Below are 17,735 nucleotides of genomic sequence, written 5' to 3'. Positions count from 1 at the left end.
CACTTTTAATTTTTACTTAACTTGTTAAACATAAGCTTTCTGCTTAGGTAAACACCCATAATGGTGCAGGAAGCACATACACAGCCCCATTAGGCCGCTTCTGACAGAAGAAAACCTTATCGTGCCTGCACTGGGACCCCAGGAAACATCTTAGCCCTGGATCCTATGGTCTGTGCTGACCCCTCCCATTCCTTGCAACAGGCCAGTCGACTCAGCTTCTGCTCCCACCCTCACCCCCCCCCACATGAGTCACGGGCTGACTGGAATTCCTGGCTCCCCCATTTGAAGATACAATAGCCCTCCTCAGCAGGTCTTAGGTCTGAGAGGGAAGCAAAGAGTCCATTGAGCAACTTTGCTGCCCAAATCCCTGCAGCCCAGTTCTGGCCTGACCGCAGTCCATGTTCCCATACTCTGAAGAGCACGGGCCCTTTGGGCACACGAGCCTTCCTCTTTTAGCGACACTGTGGTTGAATGTGCTAGCATTAGCCTTCAGGCTGTGTTCACACTGCCACCAAGAAGCATAAGACATGAAAGTATCTCAGGGTTTGATGGCAAGTGTTATATCTCCCCAGGAAGAAAAGTTCATGTGTCTGGAGTACAGATTTTCTGTGGTTGCAGACTGATAGAGCGAAGATGTTGCCATTAAAACTGCATCTTCCTGGTTGTCCTGAGAGAAGAGAGTAGTTCTGCAGAAGGTTAGAGGACACATCCAAGATTTTTGCTTTAGCAAAACAAATCTGAAGTTTAAAGGATAGGCAGGCAGTGTTTGGCTTGGGCTGTTGTGCTTATGCCAGCCATTTCAAGTAGGTGGCCAGGAATACTCATTAAAGGCTCAGAGGCACAGTGCTAGTAACAGAATCTTCACAGGGAGGGAGTCTGTGGTGTAGTTCAGAGCACCCACCATAGACGGAAGTTGGCTTTAAGGAAGACCAGATTCATCCTCCACTTACCAGGCCTTTGCCAAAAGGGAGAAACCATGGAGTGGCAACTAGATGAAGGCAAATGTAGATGTAATAAGTACAGATGAGAAGACTTGGAACGAGAGTCTTAAGTGCAGGATGAATTTGCAATATGGATGCCTCCAGAGGAAGAACAGTTGGAAAATGCGGGTGAGGAAGAGTCTGGTCCTGAGAACCACCCTCACCTCATTGGGGTGTTGAAGTTTAAGATATGAGTGATAGGAAGATCGTGTGAAGAGAGAAAAGGGAAGGGGAAATCAAGTGTGCTGGCAATCCCAGTTCTCTGAGATGCCCTCTCTGTTAGTTCCTGATTGGTTGGGAGCCCCACTAGGGCAAAGCTTTGCAGACGGACAAACTGGGCACTTTGGAGGAAGGAGAATTCCGTAGGCTTAACATTCTTCAGCACTCGAAATCCTCCCCTGCACGGAGACTACCCTTAGCTTGTCATGTGCAGGTAAGTGTCTCGAGGGAATGGCTCCACGCCAATACAACAAGTACGAAGTGACAGTGGAAGCTGTACCAGCCAGAAACGATCTTACATGAAGCTGATGCAAACTAACAAATGATTTAGCATTTAAAAAGGATACTAGGGGGCTTCCCTGGTGGCGCAGTGGTTGGGAGTCTGCCTGCCGATGCAGGGGACACGGGTTCGTGCCCCGGTCCGGGAGGATCCCATATGCCGCACAGCGGCTGGGCCCGTGAGCCATGGCCACTGAGCCTGCACGTCCGGAGCCTGTGCTCCGCAGCGGGAGAGGCCACAACAGTGAGAGGCCCGTGTACCCCCCAAAAAAGGAAAAAAATAAAATAAAAAGGATACTAGGTGTGAAAACATACTGCCTGGAGGAAGGGTTGATAGTAAAGCTCTGTGCCTTTTCCCTTGTAAAATCAGCAAGTTCCTGGAGCTGCTTGGTCATCCCCACACAGTGTTGTTTGGGAATCAGGAGCATTGAGCCAGTTTCCCAGCCATGTGGCTATGTGGATCTTAGCACTAAGATGGCCAGAAGAAAATCACCCAGTCTTCAATAATTTCTGGTAAAATCCTTGTTGGCCTTAAAAGCCTAGACAGCAGAGCATCTGCATACTGGCTATAAAAATTGCTTGAGAAAAGCCTTCTGGTGGATGTGGGTGAACACCAAGGTTTTGCTGAGTTTGATGTCCTTAGGAATTCAGGTTCCTTTGAAGGACAGAGTATTACCTATTACAGAAGTTGTTCCATGTGTGGTCTTGCTGTGGCCGCCGTGCCTCAGTTGGAGGGGCGAGGGCAGGTGGTTTATTTCATCCAGGGGTTATTTGGTCATATCCCAGTCCCGGAAGGTATGTGGATGTGAACTTCTCATCGCCTGATTACTCACGCACAGTTCAAGATAGCTGGGCAGTGGTAGGCATGGGCTGATTGTAAACGCTGCCAAGAAGCTTATCCAGCAATGTGAAAACAGTGGAGGAAAACCTAGAGTGAGAGCATTATGTAACCTAAATTCCCCAGTGGGCAGCCTTCCGTGCCAGAGAAAGAGGCTTTAAACCCAAAGGGCCCAAGGTTTCATAACAAGCCAATCCAAGGATATTTCTGGGTGTTGAGACCGAGTTCAAGATATTGAGAAACACTGTGTGGCTCCAGAATATTCTGTGACCAAACTGTGATATTTCTAAGGAAACATAAAACACATGAATTCACAGTTTGCCTGAGGGAAACTACAGTGCAACGTTCTGGTAAGAGAAAACTTGAATTTGAAAAAAGATGGTGCCTACTCAGCCTCAGGATTTATTTACCAGAAACTGAGGGCGTGACTTGCTTTTTCTTCTAAATGGGAAAATAGCTTCTAGAAAATTAATCATCGTTAGAGTTGAAATGATACTTTTGATACAAAAGTTCTGCTTATGAGGTGTTATAAAAGGAATTAAAGTAGAATGCTTTGTCTTCTTGTGGGTCAGTCTCCTTATAGAAAGGTCCTCTTAGCATTGAAAATGATGGCCTTGTGGTGAATCTGTGCCCACTTTGTGGAGGTAAAGACCTCAGTACCTTCTTTGTGTTTTTGTATGACATTTCTTAAAGAAGTTTTTGTGTTGTGATTATCTACAATTTTAGTTGTGCATTATTTTTCAATATTGACTTAGTATTAGCGTCTTATGAAATTGTACTTCAGCTGAAAGCCAGCTGTCCTTGTTCTCCCTTGCTCCTCGCATACGAAGGTAGTAGAAATTAATACATGGCAGGAGTAGGAGGAAAACCTTTCTTCCCTAGAAGGTAATCGCAACATGGTTCTATGTGAGTAATTCTTCTGGCAGGCAAACTTTAAATAATGAAATATGTGTATATACACATAAACACACAAATATATTCAATCAAATACATAAATGTGTATTATTTAAAAATTTACTTTTTTGGAGCTCCTTATAGTATCCATATAGCAAGTATCCATTAAAAAAGTTTTCTTGTAGCCCTAACTGTGCTTCACAAGTTTCTCTCAAGGTACCAGTTTAACTAAATGAAAACATTTTAGGTAGGCAGTGGTGGCTCCTGTAAAAAAATCATAGATATTTTAAAATCCTTGTATCCTAGAAACAGATTTGGAAAGCTTTGCTGAAAGCAAGCGAGCATCATAGAGCAGGTGGGAGGGTGTTAGTCATAGTTTCTTTTGGTTGATGGCCTCTGGGCTTCTTATGTGGGATCGAGCACTCTCCTTTAACAATGTCTGGGACCCCACACACCAGGCAGCTGCGCCGCTTGTTTTAATGATCACCATTTAACGGCTGCAGGTGCATCTCAGGATCGCTCTTTCCCCAGCAGGAATGATACTGATGAAATGAATCAGAATCTCTCTTAAAGTGTTTGTAAGTTAGAGCTAAGCAGTACACAACTGTAACAAAAGTGAAACACCAGCAGAAGCAGCCAGAGAGAAGCTTTCTATCTCATTAATGTTGTATATAAGAATGAAGTTCATCAGCCTTTTCTGAAAAGCACTGGGGACAGGGCAACATATAATGGGGTGCTACAAGTACTGTGGATTCCCAACATCATCTTTGCAGTTACTGAAATGTACCCTAGTCTCCATGAGGGCTGGCTATCCCTGGATCTTCTTGGGGCTTATCTCCCTTATTGCTTCACACGGCTTTACCATACCATTCCATCACTCCAGATAACATGTACCCCTCACATTGTGTTGTGGACAGAGACTCTGGCTAACACATGTTCTATTTGTAGCCTTCCCTCTAACAGCTGCCTGTCCTGACATCGTACCCTTCCCGCTAACAGCTGCCTGTCCTGACACCTCAGAGCATCAAACATTGGGGTGGGCTTGTGATGGATAGAGGAGTGGATGGGTCAGTTCTGTCATTTCCTCACGACTACTGAAACACCTAAAGAATTGTCTGCCTGGCCTGGTTTCAGTAGGACCTGATGTGTTACCGCATTTATGTCTGAGCAGCCACTGGGATTTTTAACAGAAGCATTCTTGGGTCTCAGGGATTCTTGCTCATATGGAATGGAGAATGTCCAGTTTAGAGTTTGGTAGTGAGTGCGGATAGGAACACTTTCAGTAACACTTCCGAAATCCCATTATACCTTTTATTCGCTCATCATTATTTTTGGTTTGGGTTTTCAGGCAACCACAAAGCGGGGGGCGCGGAGTGTGTATAAATTCATAGCAGACATTCTCTGCCATGTCTTGAACCTGGAAATGTAGCGAAGTTAGAGGCCTCTTTTAAAGGAGTTTAAAAATACTCTTAGCAGAGAAAGTGATTCATAATGTTTCTTGTCAGAGATCCCAGTTTCCAAACCACACCTTAATATACCTCAAGAACATACAATACATATTTTAAAAACCTGCTCTTGGTGTTGTAAATTATATTCATGTCTCTGAAGATCAGGAAATTTGGACATAGGCTCATTTATATTCTCCAAAGACACTGTGGATTCAATCCTGGTCTTTCTCCTCATCTATTTAGCACTTACCATATGCCAGCCACAGTGCTAATTGCTGCATATGCATTAATTCAATATGTTACATTGTAATATTAGTACATTATTAGTCTTTTTTTTTTTTTTTTTTTTTTGCGGTACGCGGGCCACTCACGGTTGTGGCCTCTCCCGTTGCGGAGCACAGGCTCCGGACGTGCAGGCTCAGCGGCCATGGCTCACGGGCCCAGCCGCTCCGCGGCATGTGGGATTTTCCCGGACCGGGGCACGAACCCGTGTCCCCTGCATCGGCGGGCGGACTCTCAACCAATGCGCCACCAGGGAAGCCCTATTATTCTTTTTTTGAAATAAGTTTATTTATTTAATTTTTGGCCGCACTGGGTCTTTGTTGCTGCACATGGGCTTTCTTTAGTTGCGGTGCGTGGGCCTCTCATTGCAGTGGCTTCTCTTGTTGCGGAGCATGGGCTCTAGGCGCGCAGGCTTCAGTTGTTGTGGCACATGGGCTCAGTAGCTGTGGCTCGCGGGCTCTAGAGTGCAGGCTCAGTAGTTGTGGCGCACGGGTTTCGTTGCTCTGCGGCATGTGGGATCTTCCCAGACCAGGGCTTGAACCCGTGTCCCCTTCCTTGGCAGGTGGATTCTTAGCCACTGCACCACCAGGGAAGCCCATTAGAACGTTTTTTGACTGTTTAAACTGTTACCCTACGTGTTATGCATGTATTTGTCAGGAAGCAAAAATATAACAAGGTATAAATTGCCAAAGCAAAACTTGTTCATTGAAAAGATTGCTACTTTAGCTCTTCGTGTAAGTTACTTTCAGGTGAGTCCAAAGTCAAAATTTGACTATATTTTAAAAAATTGTCAACTTTATTATATGTAGGACTTTAATGACCATGACACATTTAAAAAATTATCTGAATATAGAGCTTCTGGGAAGAATTTTTTTAACAGAAATAATCCAAATGCAAAATAAACCTTTCTAATCAGTGAGTTCCTATTGCCGTTTGAGATCCATTTCGATAGCTTTCAAACAAAATGAAGCAATCAGATCTTACCCGGAAATTGTGTCAGAACCAAAGTCCACAGTAGAATTTTACTTTCTTCTAGAGTTTTTAGTAGTAATTATGATCATAAAAGCAAACATTTCGAGGTGAGATTTCCCCATGTTTACAAGCTCTTGTGTGTTCTGCTCTGTCATTTATCTTGGAGTAAGTGTTGCTGCTTATTTGAGTTTTTCCTCTAAGAGCTGACTGTATGTAATGAGAACCTCTTGAATTTGCGTATTTACCAGCTTATGAATCATATCCCTACGAATTATTTCATATGGCCCCTGCCACAGCCTTGTGAGGTAATGGGTTGGATGGCTTTATTCTGCATGTCTTTGTTCTACTCTTGACTGCAGGATTGGGAGGGTGGAGCCAGAGCGTGGTTTTACTGTATCCCATCTTGTTGAACCTCTATCCGTTTCTTGGACAAATGAAACTCTTAACACTTATTCCATAAGACTGTTTGTTGTAAGAATGAAGTGAGATGGCATGTGACACCTCACATGCTGCCAGACACGTAGTCTGTGCTCCGTCTCTGTTAATTTCCCTCCTTCATCCTGACCTTCCCATATGTGCTCCATCTTCATTTCTCTCCTTCATCCCAACCTTTCCAAGTGCCTCGTGTCGTGTAATTTTCAAAATACTGCTCATTAAAAGTGTGGGAGAGGCGCTGGGGTTTTGATGGAAGAGAGGGCTTGCACTGAACTCCCAGCTTCTACCATTTCCTAACAAAATGACCTTGGTCAAGTTTCTGATGAATGTCTGTGTAGTTTCCTAGTCTGTGAAATGGCTGTGAGTGTAACTTACACGGCCATGGTACGTATTTGAGCTTTGTAGCTTAGTAAGCGCCCAGTACATGTTTCATGGGTCCATCAGTCACGCAGACAGTGCTCTGTACATTTAGAAAGGCCCATATATACTCTATGTTCTCAGAATCTAGGCAAAAAAAGAAGTGGAGAAGGGTGTGTGTGTTTATATTATCTATTGCCTTGTAACCGAGCATTCCGAACCTTAGTGGTTTAAAGCAACAAGCAATATCTTACAGTTTCTGTGGGTCAGGAATTGGGAATTACCTTAGCTGATTGGTTCTGGCTCAGGTTCTTTTATGAAGTTTCAGTCAGGGTATCAGGGAAGGGCAGCAGTCATCTGAAGGCTTGCCTGGGGCTGGAAGATCTGCTTTCGGGATTGCTCAATCACGTGGTGATTGGCAGGAAGCTTCAGTTCTTTGTTGCGTGGGCCTCTCCATAGACTCCTCAAGTATTCTCACAGCATGGGAGCTGGCTTCCCTCAGAATGAGTGATCCAGGAAAGAGAGCAGGATGGGAACTGCAGTGCAGTGCCTTTTATGATCTAGGCTCCGAAGTCACAAACTATCACTCTGCTGTATTCTGTTCTTTAGACACGAGTCGCTAAGACCAGTCCGGGCTCAAGGGGAGGGGAACTGGACATCATCTCCTGAAGAAAGACATAGCAAAGAATTTGTGGACACGTTTTAAAACCATCAGTGTTCAACAGGAGAGGCATTAACTTGATGAGAGTCAAAAGGGAAAAGTTGAAAATGAGTAACCTAAAAAGAATTAGCTGACAGCTGAAAAACTTAAAATGTGTAATTACACATCAGTAATTCATTTTTTATTGGCAACTAATCATTTTTCAATTTTATTTATGACATGATACTGGACCGTATTTAGATATAATATGACGACTTTGAGAAAAGAGATATTTAGGCTGAAATCTTGCCTAATGGTGAGATCTATTGAATTTGGCAGTAATCCCTTGGGGAGAGTAGCTGGGGCCATTTGATGGAGTCATTTAAAAACTGAGCCAGGGAGAAATTTGTGCTGGGGAAAAAAGAACTGACAGAATTGGTGTTCTGCAAGCATAGATATATCTGATTCTATAATTCTAAATTACTTTAGAGATTTAAGAAATGCCAGTTTTCTTCTATTATAACTAATAGCTTCAACAGTTTTTTCTTTCAGTTGAATCCATCAAACTTTGGAGGAGTTTTGATAGTTGCACAAATATTCCTACGTTCAGCTTCCTTAGTGCTTCTCAAAATAAAAGGCATTCAAATTTCTAATATTTTGTTTGTACTGGGTTTTCATTACCTGCATGAAAGAGTTGGGATCTCTCAGAGGCACATCACTGTATCTACTCCTGGCCTGGCAGCTCCAGTAACTCAGAATGCCTGTCCAGGGCACAGCAGGTTTTGGTTTCCTTCTCTATCCTGTCTTTTTGACTTTTTCTTTCAAGCAAATTTAGGTTTTGTGAAGTGTAACAGGTCATTTTCTTCCTTGTGTCTGCCTTTAATATAAGAGGGAAATTTCCAAGCCCCTTGTGGAAATAGTAGAACGTTGGTGGCATTCAACTCCGTTAATGTTTTTGTGACTTCCAGGTATTAGCTGTTGGAGTTAAAGTCACTTCTCTGCCCTTTGTTTTGTCTGTCTTCCCCTGTATTCCCGGCCTGAGTTCATTTCCTCCCACTGTGTTCTTTCCCATGCCACTCCCCTCTCGCCACATACTCTTTCCCATTCCCAAAAAGGGAGAATCACCAGGTGGGACGTGTGTTTAAAAATAGCAAAGGAGGATGAGAATACAAACTGTTTTCTTTGGCTTGATTGAGGCCAAGGGAATGTTGGAGGAGAGAAACATACATAAATAGAAGTATGTGCGAAGAGCCAAGAAAAAGTGGAATGTATGGTCGTGCCTAGGTTGGTGAGAACCGTGGATGGGAGTGAAAGGATGAAAGGTGGAGAGAAAGGAGGAAAGGTTTTCTGAGTGGGGGGTGGGGGTGGGGGGGAGGAAACCGTGAGAAGGAAGCAGGCGTGTGAGTGAGGATCGTTGGACAGTTCTGCCCGGCTGATCCCCTGGCTGTATGCGTGGTTGCTGAAGTTGAGGCTAGATTGGATGTAGGTGGGCAAGAGTCTTCATTTCCTTTGAAGGAGTTTGATTTTGTTGGAAATATTTGTTTTAACAATTACATAGACTAAATGGAATCCTATTTCTCCAAGTCTATAGTAGAGATAATTGGGGACCCTCATGGGGAGTGGCCCCTACTCTATCAAGCTTGTGAGTAAGTCATGAAATTTGTTCCTTGGTACACACGCAGCCCAGTAGATACGGATCATTTTAGTCAGACTTGCTTCTCCACGTGCAAGCAAACATGTTATTTATGGAAATGGTGAGTGATAGACTGATAACAAGTGCCTCCATTGACTTCTTTTTGGAAAAACAACAAATGTGGGGATAAATAAAACTTAATTCTGTTCTAAAATTAAGGGATAGAAAATTCGAATCATGTGAAGCGTGTCTAGCCCACTGCTTCTGTAAGGAGCCCACACAAACTGGCCAGATTGAATGAGTGTTAGAGATGGAAGACAGGTAAGTGTTTACTGCCCTGCAACTTGTTCTTTTGATTCAGAGACAGTGGTGAAGTCCTTCTCTTAAGCCTCTTCCGCTGCCCTGGCCACAGTGTGGAAGCTAGAGAGTTACACTGTGGTGAACGCTGACATAGGTTGAGGGAAGTGGAGACTTTTCACATGAAAAAGTGCGTCTTTTCAATGGTATTTATCCCTCAGGAGAGGAACTCTTAGAGTAACATCTTGAACCATGATGCCAAAAAACTCCTCTAAAAAACCCCTGGGCAAACTTATTTAACCCTCGCCAAGTATGCTTGCCACAATTGTCAGGATTCTAGATCCAGGCCATGAATTACACTCTCAATTCAGAATTGAGAAAGTGGGTATATTGTGCTCCCTCACGTTATTCTTTATTACTTTTAAAGTTATTACTTTATGACTTTTAAAGTATATTGTGCTCCCTCCTGTTATTCTTTATTACTTTTAAACACAAAACACATTAAGTCTTGTGTTTCTTCAACTCTGCAGTCACAGCATCTCAAATACCACTGTTCATTCTGGAGGGGCTGGTTCTCTGGTACTAAGAATTAGCAGAGGAGAGATTTTCACATGCTCTAGATGGGGGCTTTTAAAGTCATGTTGAAGAAAACACCACGGGACAGTGGCCTGGTGCAGTTGTAGGACACCAGAACTGAGGAGGGTACCCCATGAAGTATGCCTGGTCGGTTGAATCCCCTCAGGGTCTATGATGTTAAAGAAACATATTTTACAGAAAAGGTCAGAAAATGAAAATGTCAGAAAGTCATCCGTTTGTTTTGCTAGTTCTCTACTTTTATTACCAACTATATTTTCTTTCCCCAAATATACTGGGTCAGATCCTGCTGGGTGAGTAGACTACTTATTGGGTAAAAGTTAGCTTCTCTTGACTGTAAAATATATTATACCTTGAAACGTATTTGATTTTGTTCCAGGGATAAAAATAGGACCTTTTATTATATTTCTAGAGAAGAGAACTTAGGTTTGGTATTTAAAGAGAGAAAACTCCAGGGAGAAAAAGGAAAGGTTAAAACAATCCCATAGTCTCAAGGTGTGCTTTTTAAAGTCCTACTGGGGGTAGTGGAGTCTGGCTGGCAGGGCACGGTTGAAGTTGAGAAAACGTGTGATTCTAGGTGAAAATCCTAGTCCTTAGATCTCGAGTCAAGCTAAAGCAAAGATTAAATTAGTGAAATGGGAAATGAGACCCAACTCCTAAAATAAGTGGAAATTTGGGATGAAATCTGCCATCTTTATTGCTGGACTTCTGGGTAGTCCCTCTCCCAGTCTCCCTGAGCTGGGAACCAAAGTGTATTTCTCTTTTTGGGTGGATTTAATGGCTTAGTGGCAATTCACATCAGACTCGAAGAATCTGGGTAGTAGTGTTTTTAATTTCCTAGTTGCTCTTAGCCTAACAAAGGGAATGAATACTAAGTAAATCAGAAATATATTAAAAAACTAAAATCCTTGGACATCATCATCAGTTTTATTTATAAAATTAGTGGAAGTTTTTCCTTATGTGTCAATTTGATTTTTGCATAATACATTGTGGAATTTTGGGAGCAAGTAATTGTCTGTTTTTCTTTTGAAAAAGTGCTTGAGAAATTTGTTTCCTGTTTATTCAGTTATTCTGTCATTGGCATGTTTAATTGAAAGTTTGTACTTTGTGTCATTGGCCATTTTTTGGTAATGTTTTAATGATTTTAGGGAAAAATGTTTTGTAATGATTGCAGGGTTTCCTGAATAACAGCTTGTGCTTTCCCTTGATCTGAAGCTTTTGTGACTAAAAGATTTCTCTCTGACAAATATAGCATAAAATAAATGTTTTGAGGCTAAAAGTTTCATAGAAGTGTTCTTTATTTTCTTAAAAAAATTACTGACAGTTATCCCTTAGATAAATATTACTTCTTTAGTTCTCTGTCAGTGAAGTTTATTCATTCATTTGATATTTCTTGAGCGCTTGCTCTGAGACACATGTTGAGTATTTAGTAGTGACCAGACACATTCCCGCCCTCATGGAGCCTGTGTTTTTATGACAGTGATCCAATGCTAAATCCATAAAGCGTACTTATAAATAGGAAACGTAAAACAGGACACAGGGAATCAATGTGTGTGGGATGTTGCAGTTTTATGCCCGGTAGTCGGGAAAAACCTCCTTGAAGTCTTGAAGGTGAGGGAGGAAGCCATGTATATCTGGGGAAGAGTATTCTAGGCAGAGGGAACGGGAGGTTCCCTGAGATAGGAATGTGCCCAGTATGTGAGGAATAGCAAGGAGGCCAGAGTGAGTGCTTTGGGAACACGTGTAAGAGACAAGGTCAGGGAGCTCACAGCTTGTTGAGAGCCCAGTAGGCCCTTGTGAGGCCTTTGGCTTGTATTCTGAATGAGATGGGAAGCCACCGAAGGGAGGAGTGCCATGATCTGACTGCCACACATTAAAGAATGCACCGAATGCCGTCTGGGAAAAAGCTGTAGGAGGGCAAAGTTGGTAGCAGGAAGTCCAGCTGGGAGACTGTTGAAATAATCCAGACAGAAGATGATAGTGAATTGCACCAGTGTTTGCCATGAAGGTGGTGAAAAATTGTCCCCTCTGGAAATAGAGTTAACAGGGTTTGCATGTTGTATTGAGTCTCAGATGACCAAAAAAGGATCAAGAATAGACTTGCCATTTTCAGAGATGGGGGAAGACTTGAAAAGGAACAGGTTTGGATGTGGCTACAGAGAGGGATCAAAGCTTAATTTTGAATGTTTTCTTGGGACAGCCACTAGACCTTAGACACCTACCTAGCAAAGTCTCATAAGCAGCTGGACAGCTGGATTCTTGGACACACATCTGCAGTACTCATATGCACATATACAGGGTCGAGGGGGTCCAGGCTAGAGTTAAACATTTTCTATACAGAAATCTGTAGATGGTATCTAAATCCATGAGATAAGACAGGATAATAGCATCTGGGAAGTCAGTATGGAAAGGAAAAGGCTACAAAGACTGAGCTCTAGGGCTTCCCCTGGACAGGGTCATGAGGAGCAGCGGCCAGCAAGGCAGGAGAGAACCGTGAGAGAACAGGATAACCTAGAAGCCGAGTAAAGAAAGAGTAGCACGAAGCAGAGTGGTTCTTCTGTGTCAAATAGGCTGGAAGTTTGCGTCATAAGGAGCCAGAGGATGTACTGTTGGTTTTGGCAACATGGGGGCCAGTGGTGACCTTCACAAGGGCAGCTTTGGTGAAGGGTTGACAGCAAAAGCTTGGCTGTGGCAGGTTCAAGAGAGAACGGGAGGGGAGGTGGTGGAGGCAGCCAGCAGGGCAGCTCTTTGGAGGGATTTTTCTTTAAGGAGAGCTGGGAAATAGAGTGGCAGCTGCAAGAGAGTGGGATGGGGACGATGAGAGGAGAGGTGTTTTCGACAGATGGGGCGCAGTACAGCGGCTTGCCTGCTGATGGAAATGAATGGGGAGGAAGTCTTTCGGCAAGAGAGGAAGAGGATGCATTGCTTTAGCGGAAGGGTTGGCTTTAGGTAGAACCACCTTCTTCATCGGGAGGGAGGCAGGACAACTATAGATCCAGGTAAGTTGGTAGGCCTGGCTTCGTAGCTTCTGTTTTCTCCATGAAATAATAAGTGAAGTCATACTTGAGTGTTAACTAGTTAACCATCTGCTGCATTTCTGCCAAATGAATATTTTGGGGACCGTCGTTACATTTTGAAACATGGCTTATGTTTAGTACCTGCTTTTTGAGAACTAAACAATTCTTCAAAAAACTCAGAATATATCCAGAAACGTATTCTTGTATTAAATGATTTAATATACTCGCCTTCTTTGCCTCACTATAGGCCTGTCTCTTTACATGTATAAAAATGGAAAGAAATCATACTGTATCTGTAAGAGATGAGTAAGTGATACCATTTCCTTCAGTGAATATTAAGGGAACATGGAAAGGAGGAGGAAGCACAGATGTTTTACTTTCTATCACCTGCGTAGCAACTCTTTCTCTACCTCTTCATTTAGTTAGTTCTGTGTGGAAAAACCACAAGAGGTGGTACTGGGAAGTAACCCTAGATTCTTATCTGAGGAAGTGTCCACAGCAGAACTAGAGATCTCTGAGTTTCCTTCCCTCTTGGAGAGTTTTCCATGACTGGGGCAATCTGATGAAGTAATCGATTTGATACTGATTTCTATTTACATAGCACCTTCCTTGAGGAACAGAGTATTCTGTGGGCATTATTTTAAGAGTCCTGGAGGAGTTCAGCAAGGCTGGAGAGCTGAACGATCAAGTCTTGTTATTCTAAGCATTATTTAATACGTTTATGATTTGTCCTTCAAAGAATTCTTGGCCTCCCAGCAGGCAATGGATTGCAAAATGGGAGAATGAGCTGTTAGCTCAGTTTTTCTCCCACGTGACCTGGGTATTGACTCGGCTCCGCAGTCCCACTCAGTCAACAGGGCCGGATGCTTCTCCTTCGCAGAGGATACTGCCGGTGCTGGTTGGCCTCCCCTTGTTGAAGTTGGATGAATGCTGAAGTGCTGTCGCAGCATTCTGGTTGAATGCAGAGGCGAGACTCTTTGTTCATGACCTCTGATGTGAGTCTTGAACTCGTTATATTTATTTCTTTAGCTGCCTTTGCTTTTGGTCACATCCTAGTTTAATGACTGAAAGATGGCAGCTAGACTGAAGTCCGTCTGTCAAGAACAGTGTTCACATTTTTGAATTTTGCTCTGTCGTTAATGATGGGGAAGCAGAAATGAAAGCCTTTTATATTGGGGAGGGTATCAGCTCCACTTCCATCCCATTTGCCATTCCGTCTGAACGTCTGTGGTTTGTTTTAACCCACGTGCCAGCACCTCTTCTTGGAGGTATGAATGCACACAGGGTCTGGCAGAAGCTGCAGACGGGATGTTGACTTTTGAGTGTCTTGACTGACTGACTAGGAGGCCCAGTGGAGGTGCTGTGTGGCTCCAGGCAATCTGTTTCTAGCCAAGGACTCTAAAACCCAAAGTTTGAAAGTGCCTGGTTGACATTTCTGGGGCTGATTTACCTACAGGGTAACTCACATGTTTTTGTCAGAGGGACCAAGCAAGAAAACTGTGCCAACAGTTGCCCTGTTAACTCCTGACTCGTCTGACTCTGGCTTCTCAGGTTTGTAATTCTTAATCAGCCAATGTGTGCAGCTAGAGATGATCTTCTTCCACTGATTTGACCCGTGGGCTTCACTCTCATCACTGGTGAAGCAAGGCTCTTGGACCAGAATGGCCTTCAGCATCCTGTGCGCCCCGATCTCTGTGGGGTTGTACAGTCATCCTTTGAGTCACTTTGTTCCACATTTATTGGGTTACCTACTTTACAGAAGGCACTAGGGGTCCTTAGGTATTAATTTAGTCAAGGCATTTGAGGAAGATGCCTCTGAAACAGCAAATGGCCTGTGTAGGAAAGGCCACTGTCACTGAAGTCCCACTGAGCTCTTGAGAGATGAGTAGTATTGTCTTCAGCTTGTCACATTGAGGAATTTGAAACTCAGAGCACTGTATGTTAGTTTTGAGTGCTTTAAAACTTAAACTCTTTTACACAATACCCTAGATAATGTGGAAATGATTTTAAAGTAGTGGAAATGATTTTAAAGGAGCGAACACAGGAGAGAATATTATCTAATGCATTTAATGTTTACGGAGATCCTCTCAGAGCTATGGATGACAGTCTAGTGTCAAACAGTTAAGTTTTTCAATGCTGATTTTGAGATTGTGGAAAACTTAACTAATAAGAATGGAGAAGTATTATAAATGCTTCCTGTAGACACAAGAGGATCATCTGAGAGTATAAGGGTCTCTTTTAGAATTAGATTACTTTATAGCAGAATGCTTATGAAACACGAGGGGGGAAATATGAAATAAAATGTATTTTCTGCTTCCAAGAAGATGTGAACATTATAAAAATCAGAATTAAGTCGTATGAAACTGTCTCTGCCTCTCGAAAATACAGATGATTCCAGGCCAAAAAGAATTTTTTTTGGCGAAAAAACATACTAAGTTTTTTTAAAACAATAAGCCCAGAGAATCTCAAGTGCCTATAAAGTGACTACTATAGCTGGGAGGTAACATGGGCATAATGATTAAGGGGCTGCTTTCTTTGGATGTCTCAGTTCGCTGAAGTGAGCATAACTTAGGTGATGGTATGAGCATCTGCATGGCAGCTGCTGGTACTGAGAGTTAATGCCAGAGAAGACAAAATAGTTGGCACACCATTTCCAACTTCATTATTGTTCCAAGGGCCAGAAAAAAACATAGAAGTTTATATTCTTTTGAAGTGGGACGATGTTGTCTCTTTTTTGTCTTGGGCTTCACACCCTTACACACACACAGTATTCTCAAGATATTTGTAAGCTTGGTCTGACAACTTAGAGTAAGCTGATTTTTTTTTTCTTCTACTGTAAAAAAAAAAAAAAAAAAAATCAAACTAGGTGAGTTTTGTCTGTTGTAGAATCAGCATTCCATTGTAGTTTTTAAAATTGATGAGGTATAGTCCTAGAGAAATTTTAAATGTCCTGAAAACATTTAAAGCACTGGTTTGAAAACTGTGTCTTTCAATAAAGTTTTATTGGGACATAGTCACACTCATTCATTGACATACTGTTGTTGACAATCTGCTTTCCTGCTACCGCAGCAGAGTTGAATAGTTGCAACAGAGTCCTTTAGGCCTACAGCTCTAAAATATTTACTATTTGGCTGTTTGTGGAAAAAGTTTCTGGATGCCGTCTTGCAAGGGGCTGGAAGACCTGGTTGGCCACTAGGATATCTTCACACACCAGACTATGTGTCTTGATCTCTTGCATTAGAACCATGGGTGAATGAGAAACAGTCTTGGAAAACCATTTGAAAAGAACTGAGGGTATTTCTGCTCCAGAAGAATCATTTTCTTTTAAGCGAGAGGGCCAACCCAAGTGGATCTCTTCAGGTCCCTTGTAACTTCAGCTTTCTTGGCTTCTGTGGTAATGTCTGTGAGGAGATGAAGGGCTGTCAGGTGGAAGAGGCATTAGATTGTGAGAATCTAATCTCTGTGACAAGCTGGGGAGGTGAATTAGGATCAATGGGTGCAGCTGACTGTGAGGACATAACTTCAGCTTAAGAATAGCACTTGTTAGGGACTGCCCATAACTAGACTGTGCCATCTTAACAAGTAATGAGCTCCCTGTCACTAGAGATGTTCAAATAAAAGTTGTCAGAAAACCTTTGAAGTCCCATTCCAACGTTGAAATTCTAACGGCTCCTTTGGGTAAGGTTTTTGTTTCCAAGCTCAGATTTGACCACATTTTATTTTGTTGTTGGCCTTTAGAGGCTTCTTGGATGATTTTCTGAAAACACAATGCTGGTCAAACCAAAGCAATATAAAGGGGGAGAATCTCTTCTGTTGGGCAGGGGGTGGTAGAAGATAGGCTGACCCAAAGGCAGGCTTTCCTTTGCCCACTGCAGCAACACAGTGACCACCGGAAGGGCACTGCTTCCAATCAGCCTTAAAGCTTCAAAGATGAATCATGTCTCTTCCGCTGTCTTGAGCTGCTGCTACCATTTTTGCTTTCTGCCTAGGCTCCTGGGAAGCGGAAGGACCTGGCTGGGGGCATTTCACAAATGCGGATGTCAAAATAGGGTTTCTGTATTGTGCTTTGCCCCAGTTTATATAGGGGCCTGGCTGCAAGTGGCAATCCTGGATGAGGCCATCCCTTCTCTGTGCAACTCTGTTGTTACTGCACAAAAGCAGCCGTAGACAGTATGTAAATGCACGAGTGGCTGTGTTCCAATAAAACTTTATTTACAAAAGCAGGCAGTGGGCCAGATTTGATCCCAGGGCCATTGCTTGCTGACCCCTGATAAACATTGAAAGTTAAAACTGGCTGGAAAACATCATTTCTCATTCTCTCATGTTCTGGAGAAAAGGTGAAATGACAGGTCCAGAGTCATAGCATGGCTGAGCCAGGATTACCACCCAGAATCTGACTTGAAGATGAGTATCCACTATGTGATATTGTGCTGCCTCTGCTGTGTAACAGGTGATAGCATCTGGTTTTTAAAAGAGGGCTGTATGAATGAAAGAAATACCTCCTTTAGGTGGCTTGTGAGGAGCCGCAGTGAGAGCTCCAGGGTGGCATTTTAACCGAGGCAATCCTTTAGCCCAGGGCCTTGGCCTCCTTTTCTTAGATGGACCCTGTTCACAGTAAAACAAAATATAGGCTGCATAAATTTATATGGAGAAGGAGTGCCCGGAGTTGTGAAAAAGCACTGGGCTCCTGCAGCTGCGTCACAGGATTTGATCACTTCAGCTGGGAGTGCCAGGAGATTTGAGACAGATGTTTTCAGACATGCTGCATGCCTAAAACATTTCCAGGGGTCGGGCTGCAAATAGTGACTTAATAAGTGGAGGAACAGGGAAAGTATGCAAGTCGAGGACAC

The 17,735-nt window shown here is 43.0% G+C and overlaps 1 protein-coding gene across 6 annotated transcripts in view; it reads left to right on the top strand.

Moving 5' to 3' along the window:
- LTBP1 (latent transforming growth factor beta binding protein 1) overlaps nt 1–17,735 on the top strand; it is a 461,631-nt gene that overhangs the window by 190,400 nt on the left and 253,496 nt on the right. The window lies entirely within an intron of this gene.

Source organism: Delphinus delphis, chromosome 12 (assembly GCF_949987515.2).
Source record: "Delphinus delphis chromosome 12, mDelDel1.2, whole genome shotgun sequence".
Classification (NCBI taxonomy): Eukaryota; Metazoa; Chordata; class Mammalia; order Artiodactyla; family Delphinidae; genus Delphinus; species Delphinus delphis.
Note: the sequence above shows the minus strand (reverse complement) of the source record. Positions and strands in the feature narration are given on the sequence as shown.